This window comes from Schistocerca serialis, chromosome 1 (assembly GCF_023864345.2).
Source record: "Schistocerca serialis cubense isolate TAMUIC-IGC-003099 chromosome 1, iqSchSeri2.2, whole genome shotgun sequence".
Taxonomy (NCBI): Eukaryota; Metazoa; Arthropoda; class Insecta; order Orthoptera; family Acrididae; genus Schistocerca; species Schistocerca serialis.
In genome coordinates, this window is record NC_064638.1 from 1086722409 (window position 1) to 1086735777 (window position 13369).

A 13369-nucleotide genomic window follows, 5' to 3' on the forward strand; every position below is an offset into this window, starting at 1 on the left:
TAATAGTGGACGAAAAACTTACCAGCGGATTTTTTTTTCTCTGTGCTCGAATGATTTGCGAAATCATCGAATAATGCACAGCAGATTTCATGCCATGCTGCATCCTTCTTATTTCTGTCCTTGTATTCCTCGGTCCTTACATCCTAAATACAAGGCCTTTTTTTCCACTTCCATTATCAGAATCTCCATATCTATTTTCTCAGTGTCTAGTGGGCACATCGTGGATGTCACTTTGTAGTCACAAGGAATGGAGCACGCAACTGCCTGCTGCAAAGGGCCTCTCTACTCCGCTCTCAGCACTGTCAGTTGGCCCTTCTCCGCACACCTGTCGCAATGCCCGTGTGAAATGCCCAATTGATTCTCGTGACCCATAGTGCTGCGTGTGCCGCAGCGGGTTTTCCGCCTCGCTATGGGCGATGCGGCTGGCAAGCGGCAAAATTCCGCAGCCGCAGACGCTCCGACCCGTGTGGACTGCTGCATCTACCCCATGCACCATAGCGGTGCGGTCATTTACCGCGCGTCTGACGTTCCGCAGCTATTCCGCTCGTGTGGCCCCGGCCTAAGGGTTCCTTACCAGCCTCGTGGCCAGGGATTCGTGCTGCACACCTTCACGCGGACGGCTTGCGCAGCGGGTGAGGTGCGCGCGTGAACGAGCGCAGTCCCCGCGCGGCCGTCCTCCGCGGCGGGGCGCCGGGCCCGGAGTGGGGCGCTGCGCGTCTGCCGGCGCGGCCGCGGGCTAAATATAGCGGCGCGGCCAGATAAGCGGCGGGTGCGGCGGCGGCGCGGCCAGAGGCGGCGGGCCGGCCGCAGTCTCGGGCCAGGCTCCGCCGCCCCACCGCCACTCGCTACCCGCCGTACGCCTCGCCCGCTGACCACTGTGCGTTCGCGCCGCTGTCGCCTGCCGCTGGCTACCGGGAAAGCCCCGCGACGAACGCTCCGCGCTCTCCGGTACGTACTGACGCTCGCCGCGCCACTGTCACTTCGCGCCGCGCCGTGCCGTTGTGGTTTCCCAGCTCCCCCCTTCACCACCAGTCCCGTCTCCTCGCACCTGTCTTCCCCTTCATCACACCAGCCTCTCATTCTAGCAGTTTGGCATTATGTCATTAAAAGTCTACTAGTGTACGTGATTTCCTGTCAAGGAGGTCGCAGTTCGTAGTAACAGACGGCAAATCATCGATTAAAACTGAAGTGATATCGGGCGTTTCCCAGGGAAGCGTCCTGGGACCTCTGCTGTTACTGATATATATAAATGACCTGGGTGACAATCTGAGCAGTTCTCTTAGGTTGTTCGCAGATGATGCTGTAATTTACCGTCTAGTAAGGTCATCCGAAGACCAGTATCAGTTGCAAAGCGATTTAGAAAAGATTGCTGTATGGTGTGGCAGGTGGCAGTTGACCCCAAATAACGAAAAGTGTGAGGTGATCCACACGAGTTCCAAAAGAAATCAGTTGGAATTCGATTACTCGATAAATAGTACAATTCTCAAGGCTGTCAATTCAACTAAGTCCCTGGGTGTTAAAATTACTAACAACTTCAGTTGGAAAGACCACATAGATAATATTGTGGGGAAGGCGAGCCAAAGGTTGCGTTTCATTGGCAGGACACATAGAAGATGCAACAAGTCCACTAAAGAGACAACTTACACTACACTCGTTCGTCCTCTGTTAGAATATTGCTGCGTGGTGTGGGATCCTTACCAGGTGGGATTGACGGGGGACATCGAAAGGGTGCAAAAAAGGGTAGCTCGTTCTGTATTATTACGTAATACGGGAGAGAGTGTGGCAGATATGATACGCGAGTTGGGATGGAAGTCATTAACGCAAAGACGTTTTTCGTCGCGGCGAGATCTATTTACGAAATTTCAGTCATCAATTTTCTCTTCCGAATGCGAAAATATTTTGTTGAGCCCAACCTACATAGGTAGGAATGATCATCAAAATAAAATAAGACAAATCAGAGCTCCAACAGAAAGGTTTAGGTATTCGTTTTTCCCGCGCGATGTTCGGGAGTGGAATGGTAGAGAAATAGTATGGTTGTGGTTCGATGAACCCTCTGCCAAGCACTTAAATGTGAATTGCAGAGTAATCATGTAGATGTAGATGAATATGGTGTGTGTCCAACCTTCCCTCTGTGACGCCTTAAACCCTACTGAGGACACTTTCACCGACATATCTGAATGTCTGTGGAAGAATGGCAGGCCATTCATCTTCAAGAGCCAAAAGCCAAGAAGATACACAGAAGTGACAAAAGTCATAGAATACCTGCCGCCTAACATCGTGCCTGACCTCCTTTTGCCCGGCTTGATGGCTCTCGATCTTCCTCCATAATCGAGTCCATCAACATGAGGTGGCAAATATGAGGTAGCCAAGGAGATGGAAACGTGGGTTCTACCATGCCAAGAACGCGTGGTAGCTACAACAGGAAAATACAATTAATTAGCAGGAGTACAAAATAAGAAAGTATTTATTACTTAACTTTGCTGTAGTCCATGATCCAGTTGGTTGACAATTATAGAAGACGCGACTAGACTAAGCGTCTGTAGAATGACATAATTTACAACTCACAGATCTTGCAGTGACGAATTAATCTCTCGTGATTTTCAATGTCGAATCGGGTGAAATTGAAGACGGAACGGAGCCAGAAAGACTTGATGGCAGCAATGACTGAGCTGCAGAAGATGACTAACATCGGCCGCTGGCTGACCACTGAGCGCGGCTACGAACTGTAGACTGGCGCAACTGCACTACTCTCCTGCTGCACATGAAGTGACCTAGCGGCGCCTCGGCGAGCATAAGATCTGCGACTGGCTGTGTACTTTTTGGCTAACACAACAGTTCTTCTGTTCCGTCTATTGAGAGAATCGCATCCGGCGGATCGATCTCTCAGGTGGCGGTGAGGTCGTACGACTGATGACATCACACGGCGTAGTGCAGCAGTTCGACGTGGCAAGGAGTACAAATCGTGTCAAGCCCCTGCAGACATACTGAGCCAGCTGCCTCTGTAGCCGTCTGTAGTTGCGAGTGCACCGCGCGGAGTGGCCGCGAGGTTTGAGGCGCAGTGAAACATCATATTGTGCCCTACCAACCGATCCCTTCTTCTAGTCAAGTTGTAGCACAAACTCCTCTCCAATTCTATTCAATACCTCCTCATTAGTTATGTGATATTGTTGTTGTTGTTGTTGTTATGGTCTTCAGTCCTGACACTGGTTTGCTGCAGCTCTCCATGCTACTCTATCCTGTGCAAGCTTCTTCATCTCCCAGTACCTACTGCAACCTACATCCTTCTGAATCTGTTCAGTGTATTCATCTCTTGGTCTCCCTCTACGATTTTTAACCTTCACGCTTCCCTCCAATACTAAATTGGTGATCCCTTGATGTCTCAGAATATGCCCAACCAACCGATCCCTTCTTCTAGTCAAGTTGTGCCACAAATTTCTCTTCTCTCCAATTCTATTCAGTACCTCCTCAATTAGTTATGTGATCTACCCATCTAATCTTCAGCATTCTTCTGTAGCACCACATTTCGAAAGCTTCTATTCTCTTCTTGTCTAAACTATTTATCGTCCACGTTTCACTTCCATACAAGGCTACACTCCATACAAATACCTTCAGAAACGACTTCCTGACACTTCTATCTAAACTCGATGTTAACAAATTTCTCGTCTTCAGAAACGCTTTCCTCGCCATTGCCAGTCTACGTTTTATATCCTCTCTACTTCGACCATCATCAGTTGTTTTGCTCCCCAAATTGCAAAACTTCTTTACGACTTTAAGAGTCTCATTTCCTAATCTAATTCCCTCAGCATCACCTGCTTTAATTCGACTACATTCCATTATCCTTGTTTTGCTTTTGTTGATGTTCATCTTACATCCTCCTTTCAAGACGCTGTCCATTCCATTCAGCTGCTCTTCAAGTCGTTTGATGTCTCTGACATGTGGCAAACCTCAAAGTTTTTACTTCTTCTCCCTGGACTTCAATACCTACTACAAATTTTTCTTTTGTTTCCTTTATTGCTTGTTCAATATACAGACTGAATAACTTCGTGCATAGGCTACAACCCTGTCTCACTCCCTTCTCAATCATTGCTTCCCTTTCGTGTCCTTCGACTCTTATAACTGTCATCTGGCTTCTGTACAAACTGTAAATAACCTTTCGCTGCCTGTATTTTACCCCTGCCATCTTCAGAATTTGAAAGAGAGTATTCCAGGCAACGTTGTCAAAAGCTTTCTCTAAGTCTACAAATGCTAGAAACGTAGAATTGCCTTTCCTTAAGTTCTTAGCATAAGTTAGTTTAAGTAGTGTATAAGTCTAGGGACCTATGACCTCAGCAGTTTGGTCCCTTAGGAATTCACACACATCTGAACATTTGAACGTTGCGGGTGCAGGATTTTGTGCACGAACAGAGCTCTTGATTATGCCCCATATATCTTCGTACGAATCATTTGGCCACCCAGATCGCCCATAGTAAATCCGATCGAACTCTCCAGAATTTTCCTCAAACCGGTCACGAATAGTTGTGGCCCGGTAACGTCCCACATTGTCGTTTGGGAATATGAATCCCTTGAGTGGCTGCAAATTATCTACAAACAGCCGAACATAACCATGCCCACTCAGTGATCCGTTCAGCTGGACCACAGGACCCAGTGAACTCCATGTAAACATAGCGCACACTATTTGGAACCATCACCGGCCAGCACAGTGCCCTGTTCAAAACTTGGGTCCTGGATTCGTGGGGTCCGCGCCACACTCTGTAACTACCATTCAGCTATTAACAACTGAAATCGGGACTCATCTGACCAGCCCACGGTTTCCCAGTCGTGTGGTGTCCAAATGATATCATCACGAGCCCAGGAGAGACGCTGCAATCGATGCCGTGCTGCTCTAACAGATACTTTCGTCGTACGTCCCACGTCGATACCTGCGGTTATTTCACACAGTGTTTTTCATTTGTTAACATTGACAAGTCAACGCAGCCATCACTGCTCTCGGTCGTCGAGCGAAGGCCGTCGACAGTGCGTTGTCCGTGGTGAGAGTTAATGCCTGAAATTTGTTTTTGTCAGCACACTCTTGACACTGTGAATCTCGGAATATTGAATTCCCTAACGATTTCCGAAATAGAATGTCCAGTGCGTCTAGCTCCGACTGTCATTACGCGTTCAAAGTGTGTTAATTCTCGTCGTGCCGTCATAATCACGTCGAAAACCTTCCACATGAATCACCTGAGTACAAATGACAGCTCCGCCAATGCATTGCCGTTTTATACCTTGTGTATGCGATACTACCACCATATCTATATTTGCACCACATGACTTGTCACCTCTGTATACACTATGTGAGTGGACATTAATATGTGTGTCCAGGCTTTGCTATATGAGGACTTGAACACCACTAAGGACACTTTCAGTGAGGCGTCTCAGAAGTTAGAGCAAGTGATGTAGAATGCTGGGATCTGGAGCAAATCGACGTTCTGACTCATGCCAAAATGCGTTCGACTGTGTTCAGGTCGGGCAGGGCAGTGTACAGGGTTTTTATTAATGAATATCGGGTTTTTAACGCTTTATAATATTTATTACATTAAACTTACAGTTATGAATGATATGTCAAATGAATGAGCAACTCAAACAGTGTTTGGCACCAGTGCGCATGTGCAATCCGCTAGACAGCGGTAGTAGTGAAGATGGCGACTAGTGAACAGAAAGCATTTTGTGTTTCGCAGTTTGCAAAGACCAAATCTGTAGTTACTGTGCAACGTGCGTTCCGCCTGAAGTTCGGTTGTGATCCTCCAAGTGATAATAATATTCGTAGATGGTAATATCATCAGTTTGAAGATACTGGCTGCCTTTGTAAAGGGAAGAGCACAGAACGACCAAGAGTTAGTGAAGAGACTGTGGAGCGAGTGAGAGAGACGTTCACTCGTAGCCCAAAAAAATCAGTCTGGAAGGCTAGTCGTGAATTACAAGTTCCCGTGTCGACTGTCTGGAAAGTTTTAAGAAAACGCGTGCAACTACGTCCTTACCGTTTACAGTTATTGCGGGCTCTAAAGTCGGCAGACCATGGATTACGTGCCAACCTCGCAAACGAAATGTTGTTTCACGACGATCAAAATTTTCTCGTTCATTTTGTCTTCGGTGATGAATCGACCTTTCACCTTAGTGGACATGTTAACAGTCACAATGTGCGCGTGTGGGGCTCATAAAAGCCTCACGAGGGGGTACAAACGCAACGAGATTTCACTAAAGTGACTGTTTTTTGTGCCGTATCCCGGCGGAAAGTTCATGGGCCTTTCTTTTTTGGTGAACCTACTGTAACTAGCACTTCTTACCTTGATACAGTAGAGCAATAGCCCTTTCCTCATTGGGAAGAAGATGAGCCGCAGGACTTAATGTTCCAGCAAGATGTTACGCCACCTGACTGGCATAGCGAAGTACGCGATTGGTTGAACTTCATTGTACTCAAGTGCTGGATAGGCTGCAAGGGGCCCAAAGGCAGGGCTTGCTTTGCATGCCTTCCACGTTCACACGACCTAACGCCATGCGATTTGTTCCTTTGAGGCTCCACCAAGGATCGTGTGTATATGCCTCCGCTACCAGCAGACTCCCTTAATTAAGAAACCGGATTGAAGCAGTTGTTCCTATAATCACTGAAGACACACTTATCAACGTTTGGGAAGAACTCGGCTATAGACTTGATGTGTGCCGTGTGACAAATGGTGCTCATCTTTGAACATTTATAAAGTTCTTGGTAAAACTGTTGCTCTTTCGTTTGACATATCATTTATAACTAAGTTTAATATAAAAATATTATAAATCGTTAAAACCCCGATATTAAGTTACAAACACCCTGTATTTCAGGAGTGCTACTGACCACAAACTATTGTCTCAGAAATGCTGCTTCATGACAAGGTGTATCGTCGTCTCCGAACTATTCCTCTAGTATATGCAGTACACGATGCTATGAAATGTGTCCATATCCTTCTAAAAACTAGACTCCGCCCGAACAGGCCGTGAAGGCCCAACGGTACCGACCGGCCGCCATGTCATCCTCGGCCACAGCCATCACTGGACGCGGATATGGAGGGGCATGTGGTCAGCATCCGCTCCCCCGGCCGTGTTTCAGTTTACGAGACCGAAGCCGTTACTTCTGAGTCAAGTAGCTCAGTTTGCCTCACAGGGCTGAGTGCACCGTGATGGCTGGGTGTTGTGTGCTGTCCTTAGGTTAGTTAGGTTTAAGTAGTTCTAAGTTCTAGGGGACTTATGACCACAGCAGTTGAGTCCCATAGTGCTCAGAGCCATTTTGAGCTGAGTGCACCGCGCTTGCCGACAGCGCTCGGCAGACCGGATGGTCACCCATCCGAGTGCTAGCCCAGCCCGAAACTGCTTAAGTTCGGTAGCACCACATTTCAAAAGCTGCTTCTCTTCTTGCCTAAACTGTAAACGTAATTAGTTTTTCCACAACTTTTCTAAAAGTACTATTTTTTTCTTTCATTGCCTTCATTGTAAAGTTGAAATGAATAATGCTAACGATATAAGAGACTAAGCCTGCGGCGTAAGAGAATGATAGGATATTGAAAATTCTGCTCGGTGTGCATTTGGTGTTGCTTAGATAGCTCTTGTAGGCCAATGTGAGGTTATTTCCTAGCTTGATCGACCGCAAGTGTCTTGTATCAAACTCTACGTCTCTACTTACCCTTTGGTACTTTGTAAACAGTTACCGTTCACACCTTGTGTATACACTGTCAATCACTTCTGAGAAACTCTGAGATGCAGGACAGTCACAATCACTTCGATACAATCAATATGTCGCTCAGCAGCCACAAGACGATAGGGTCCCTGTTCACACAGCTCGCATTGTCCAGGGCCTTTATTTTATTTTATTGTTTTAGCACGACGATTAACTCCCCTGCTACAGCTGTCAACAGATCTCATATCTCATTATTAATGGACGTTTGTGGTTTCCTACACAGTATTAGGTATTGTAAATAAATGTATGTATTGTGTGACTAGAGCCTCCCGTCGGGTAGGCCGTTCGCCTGGTGCAAGTCTTTCGATTTGACGCCACTTCGGCGACTTGCACGTCGATGGGGATGAAATGATGATGATTAGGACGACACAACACCCAGTTCCTGAGCGGAGAAAATCTCCGACCCAGCCGAGAATCGAACCCGGGGAACTTAGGAGCGACATTCTGTCGCGCTGACCACTCAGCTACGGGGGGAGGGGGGGGGGGACGGGACGGGACATTAGGTATTGTAATCTGTTGGGTTTTTGTGCTTCCATAATTTTGTCCAACTTTTGAAGATGAGCTACACTGTCCCCGAAGTCTCTCGGGTACCAAAGTTGATCATTCGCCTTCCTGTAATCGATTTTACATGCACGTTGCATGTCATGTCGCTTTGCGATATTACGCCTAGAAACTTAATCGCTGGACCTGATGGGATACCAGTTCGATTTTACACAGAGTAAGCGAAGGAACTTGCCCCCCTTCTTGCAGCGGCGTACCGTAGGTCTCTAGAAGAGCGTAGCGTTCCAAAGGATTGGAAAAGGGCACAGGTCATCCCCGTTTTCAAGAAGGGATGTCGAACAGATGTGCAGAACTATAGACCTATATCTCTAACGTCGATCAGTTGTAGAATTTTGGAACACCTATTATGTTCGAGTATAATGACTTTTCTGGAGACTAGAAATCTGCTCTGTAGGAATCAGCATGGGTTTCGAAAAAGACGGTCGTGTGAAACCCAGCTCGCGCTATTCGTCCACGAGACTCAGAGGGCCATAGGCACGGGTTCACAGGTAGACGCCGTGTTTCTTGACTTCCGCAAGGCGTTCGATACAGTTCACCACAGTCGTTTAATGAACAAAGTAAGAACATATGGACTATCAGACCAATTGTGTGATTGGATTAAAGAGTTCCTAGATAACAGAACGCAGCATGTCATTCTCAATGGAGAGAAGCCTTCCGAAGTAAGAGTGATTTCAGTTGTGCCGCAGGGGAGTGTCATAGGACCGTTGCTATTCACAATATACATAAATGACCTTGTGGATGACATCGGAAGTTCACTGAGGCTTTTTGCACATGATGCTATGGTGTATCGAGAGGTTGTAACAATGGAAAATTGTACGGAAATGCAGGAGGATCTGCAGCGAATTGGCGCATGGTGCAGGGAATGGCAATTGAATCTTAATGTAGACAAGTGTAATGTGCTGCGAATACATAGAAAGATAGATCCCTTATCATTTAGCTACAATATTGCAGGTCAGCAACTGGAAGCAGTTAATTCCATTAATTATTTGGAAGCAGGCATTAGGAGTGATTTAAAATGGAATGATCATATAAAGCAGATGGCAGACTGAGATTCATTGGAAGAGTCCTAAGGATATGCAGTCCGAAAACAAAGGAAGTAGGTTACAGTACGCTCGTTCGCCCACTGCTTGAATACTGCTCAGCAGTGTGGAATCCGTACCAGATAGGGTTGATAGAAGAGAGAGAGAAGATCCAAAGGAGAGCAGCGCGCTTCGTTACAGGATCATTTAGTAATCGCGAAAGCGTTACGGAGATGATAGATAAACTCCAGTGGAAGACTGCAGGAGAGACGCTCAGTAGCTCGGTACGGGCTTTTGTTGAAGTGTCGAGAACATACCTTCACCGAGGAGTCAAGCAGTATATTGCTCCCTCCTACGTATATCTCGCGAAGAGATGAGGATAAAATCAGAGAGGTTAGAGCCCACACAGAAGCATACCGACAATCCTTCTTTCCACGAACAATACGAGACTGGAATAGAAGGGAGAACCGATAGAGGTACTCAGGGTACCCTCCGCCACACACCGTCAGGTGGCTTGCGGAGTATGGATGTAGATGTAGATGTAGATGTAACTGTGTCAAGTAGGACACCACTAATACTGTATTCGAACATTACAGAATTGGTTTCCGCATTAACTTACTTTTCTTCTGCATTTTGAGCAAGCTTCCATTCACCACACCAATTAGAAATTCTGTCTAGTCATCCTGTACCCTCCTACACTCATTCAAAGACAACACATTTCAGTACATTACAACGTCATCAAGAAACAGTCGCAGACTGCTCGTCGCGTCCGTCAGACCATTTACGAGCGTGTGTCCCTTGCATTTTGGCCAACTCCCAGTGCAACCAGGTGTGCCCTCATGACATCGTGCCTCTTTGAGAAGGAGAGCTGGAGGGTGTGTAGGAATGCACGGTAATCAAGCATAGTTTTTCCGACCATTTGTTTGTAAGACTGCGTTCCTACTTTCGAGCAGTACTACCTCCTATACGAACGTGGAACAAGATTTTACAAATCCAGTGTAAAGATAAACCCATCAATACCTTGGCAGTCAGTTGCTGCTTGGTAACATTAGCTCGTCTGAAAGCTTAATGAAATTAACTCGTCACATCTGGAAGGTCGCGAAGATTTTACTTCATATCGCGTAGGGGTCATGTATTCGCTGACAGCATTTCTCAGATAACAATAAGAAGACAGTATGCAGAGATTCCTCCGTTTAGTTATCATTCACCAGTCTCTGTTTACATATATACACTACTGGCCATTAAAATTGCTACACCACACAGGAAGAAGATGCTGTGATATGCAAATGATTAGCTTTTCAGAGCATTCACACAAGTTTGGCGCCGGTGGCGGCACCTACAACGTGCTGACATGAGGAAAGTTTCCAACCGATTTCTCATACACAGACAGCAGTTGACCGGCGTTGCCTGGTGAAACGTTGTGATGCCTCGTGTAAGGAGGAGAAATGCGTACCATCACGTTTCCGACTTTGATAAAGGTCGGATTGTAGCCTGTCGCGATTGCTGTTTATCGTATCGCGACATTGCTGCTCGCGTTGGTCGAGATACAGTGACGGTTAGCAGAATATGGACTCGGTGGGTTCAGGAGGGTAATACGGAACTCCGTGCTGGATCCCTACGGCCTCGTACCACTAGCAGTCGAGATGACAGGCATCTTATCCTCATGGCTGTAACGGATCGTGAGGCCACGTCTCGATCCCTGAGTCAGCAAATGGGGACGTTTGCTAGACAACAACCATCTGCACGAACAGTTCGACGACGTTTGCAGCAGCACGGACTTATCAGCTCGGAGACCATGGCTGCGGTTACCCTTGACGCTGCATCACAGACAGGAGCGCCTGCGATGGTGTACTCAACGACGAACCTGGGTGCACGAATAGCAAAAGTCATTTTTTCTGATGAATCCAGGTTCTGTTTGCAGCATCATGATGGTCGCATCCGTGTTTGGCGACATCTCGGTGAACGCATATTGGAATCGTGCATTCGTCATCGCCATACTGGCGTATCACCCAGCGTGATGGTATGGGATGCCATTGGTTACACATCTCGGTCACCTCTTGTTCGCATTGACGGCACTTTGAACAGTGGACGTTACATTTCAGTTGTGTTACGACCCGTGGTTCTACGCGTCATTCGATCCCTGCTAAACCCTACATTTCAGTAGGATAATGCACTACCGCATGTTGCAGGTCCTGTACGGGCCTTTCTGGATACAGAAAATGTTCGACTGCTGCCCTGGCCAGCACATCTCCAGATATCTGGTCAATGGTGGCCGAACAAGTGGCTCGTCACAATACGCCAGTCACTACCCTTGATGAACTGTGGTATAGTGTTGAAGATGCATGGGCAGCTGTACCTGTACACACCATCCAAGATTTGATTGACTCAATGCCCAGGCGTATTAAGGCCGTTATTACGGCCAGAGGTGGTTATTCTGGGTAATGATTTTTCAAGATCTATGCACCCAGATTGCGTGAAAATGTAATCACATGTCAGTTCTAGTACAATATATTTGTCCAATGAATACCCATTTATCATCTGCATTTCTTCTTGGTGTAGCAATTTTAATGGCCAATAGTGTAGTTACCAAAGTCCCCGCAGACGCCGCCAAAAGGTGGATTACTTTGAAGAAAGGGCAAATCTGTCCGCTCGTAGTGTCTCCCATTCGTGGCCATCATTTTTATAACTGTCAAGATTCAGTGAGAAGAGTAACGGACACGTCTGTAACTCTGTAACTGAAATAGGCTTTTGGAAAAAATTCAGATACAGTCAACTTACCACGATGAAGTATTTCATAGCAACACGCGCACCTGTATGATACGAGTGTTTCTGGCTGGAATGAGTGTTGTGCGGACATAGAAGACGCTGTGGTTCTCTGTTTACTTTCACTTATCTGTCCGGCTACTGGAATGACGTCAAGGTCTGTAGAGACGGATAAACAAGAACTTCTCCTTCCACACACACACATTCTGTAACATACTGTACCCCTGTCACACCAAGTCAGCGAAGGAATTCCTTTAGTTTTTTGGTAGGATAATGCACTACCGATAATCACATGTCCAACTAGCGCATGCACTTTATAAATTCTCTACCACCGATGGAGTACTGTGTTTCCCGGTCAGGGAAGGATTATTTAGTTCGCTTACGAGACAACTGAGCAAGCGCCCAAACTTATAACCGAGTTAAGAACAGGTGCCTTAGACTTCCAGCCAGTATACTTGACGATTCAACACATGTACAAAATGGTTCAAATGGCTCTGAGCACTATGGGACTTAACGTCTAAGGTCATCAGTCCCCTAGAACTTAGAACTACTTAAACCTAACTAACCTAAGGACATCACACACATCCATACCCGAGGCAGGATTCGAACCTGCGACCGTAGCGGTCACGCGGTTCCAGACTGTAGCGCCTAGAACCGCACGGCCACCTCGGCCGGCCACATGTACAGCTTGCTTCATTGTACTAAAACTGCACACGTTGTCTTGTCACATCCTTATTTGTACTGTAGTTTTCTTCAAACTATTTAAAATTTGTGATAAAAAGTTATTTGATTTTTAGGAGATTTTACAGGATCATTCTCGTTAAAGCGAGTTATCTCATTGGTTTCCATGTTTTCTGAACAGATATTCATTGGTGGCGGATCACTTTACAAAATACAGTTACTTGTATTGTGAATTATGTCACAAACATACTTCCATCTGTTCTGTTTACTGCCGCTAGAACATAGAAACAGACGTAAGCAAAGAATAACAAAACACCAGCCATTTTTTCGTTTACACAGACACGCGTGACACGGCCATCGCAACTGTTTGGAAATATTTAGCTTAGTGCCGCTGCAGCCAGATAAAAGCATACGTTCAAGGGAGCAGTCTAACAGTTATTTAACAACAGGCAGCTTGGCCGTAAAAGCACCTAACAAAAGTGACCGTGCGTTCAAGATTATTTTCTCCTAAGCTTGCAAATCGTGAAATATGTATTACATATTCAAAATGAAAGTTAAAATAAAGTTTTTGTCATTCCAGTGTCAGGACATTGTTTTACTTGTG

General features: G+C 46.3%; 1 protein-coding gene across 1 annotated transcript in view; it reads left to right on the forward strand.

Annotated features, from left to right (window-relative positions):
* The first annotated feature begins 834 nt into the window (after positions 1–834).
* The window catches only part of LOC126416036 (receptor-type guanylate cyclase Gyc76C-like), a 474092-nt gene continuing 461557 nt past the window's right edge, over positions 835–13369 (forward strand). Inside the window, exon 1 of the mRNA XM_050083502.1 lies at positions 835–948. The gene's annotated coding sequence lies outside the window, so the exon portion shown is untranslated. The remainder of the gene's footprint in view (positions 949–13369) is intronic.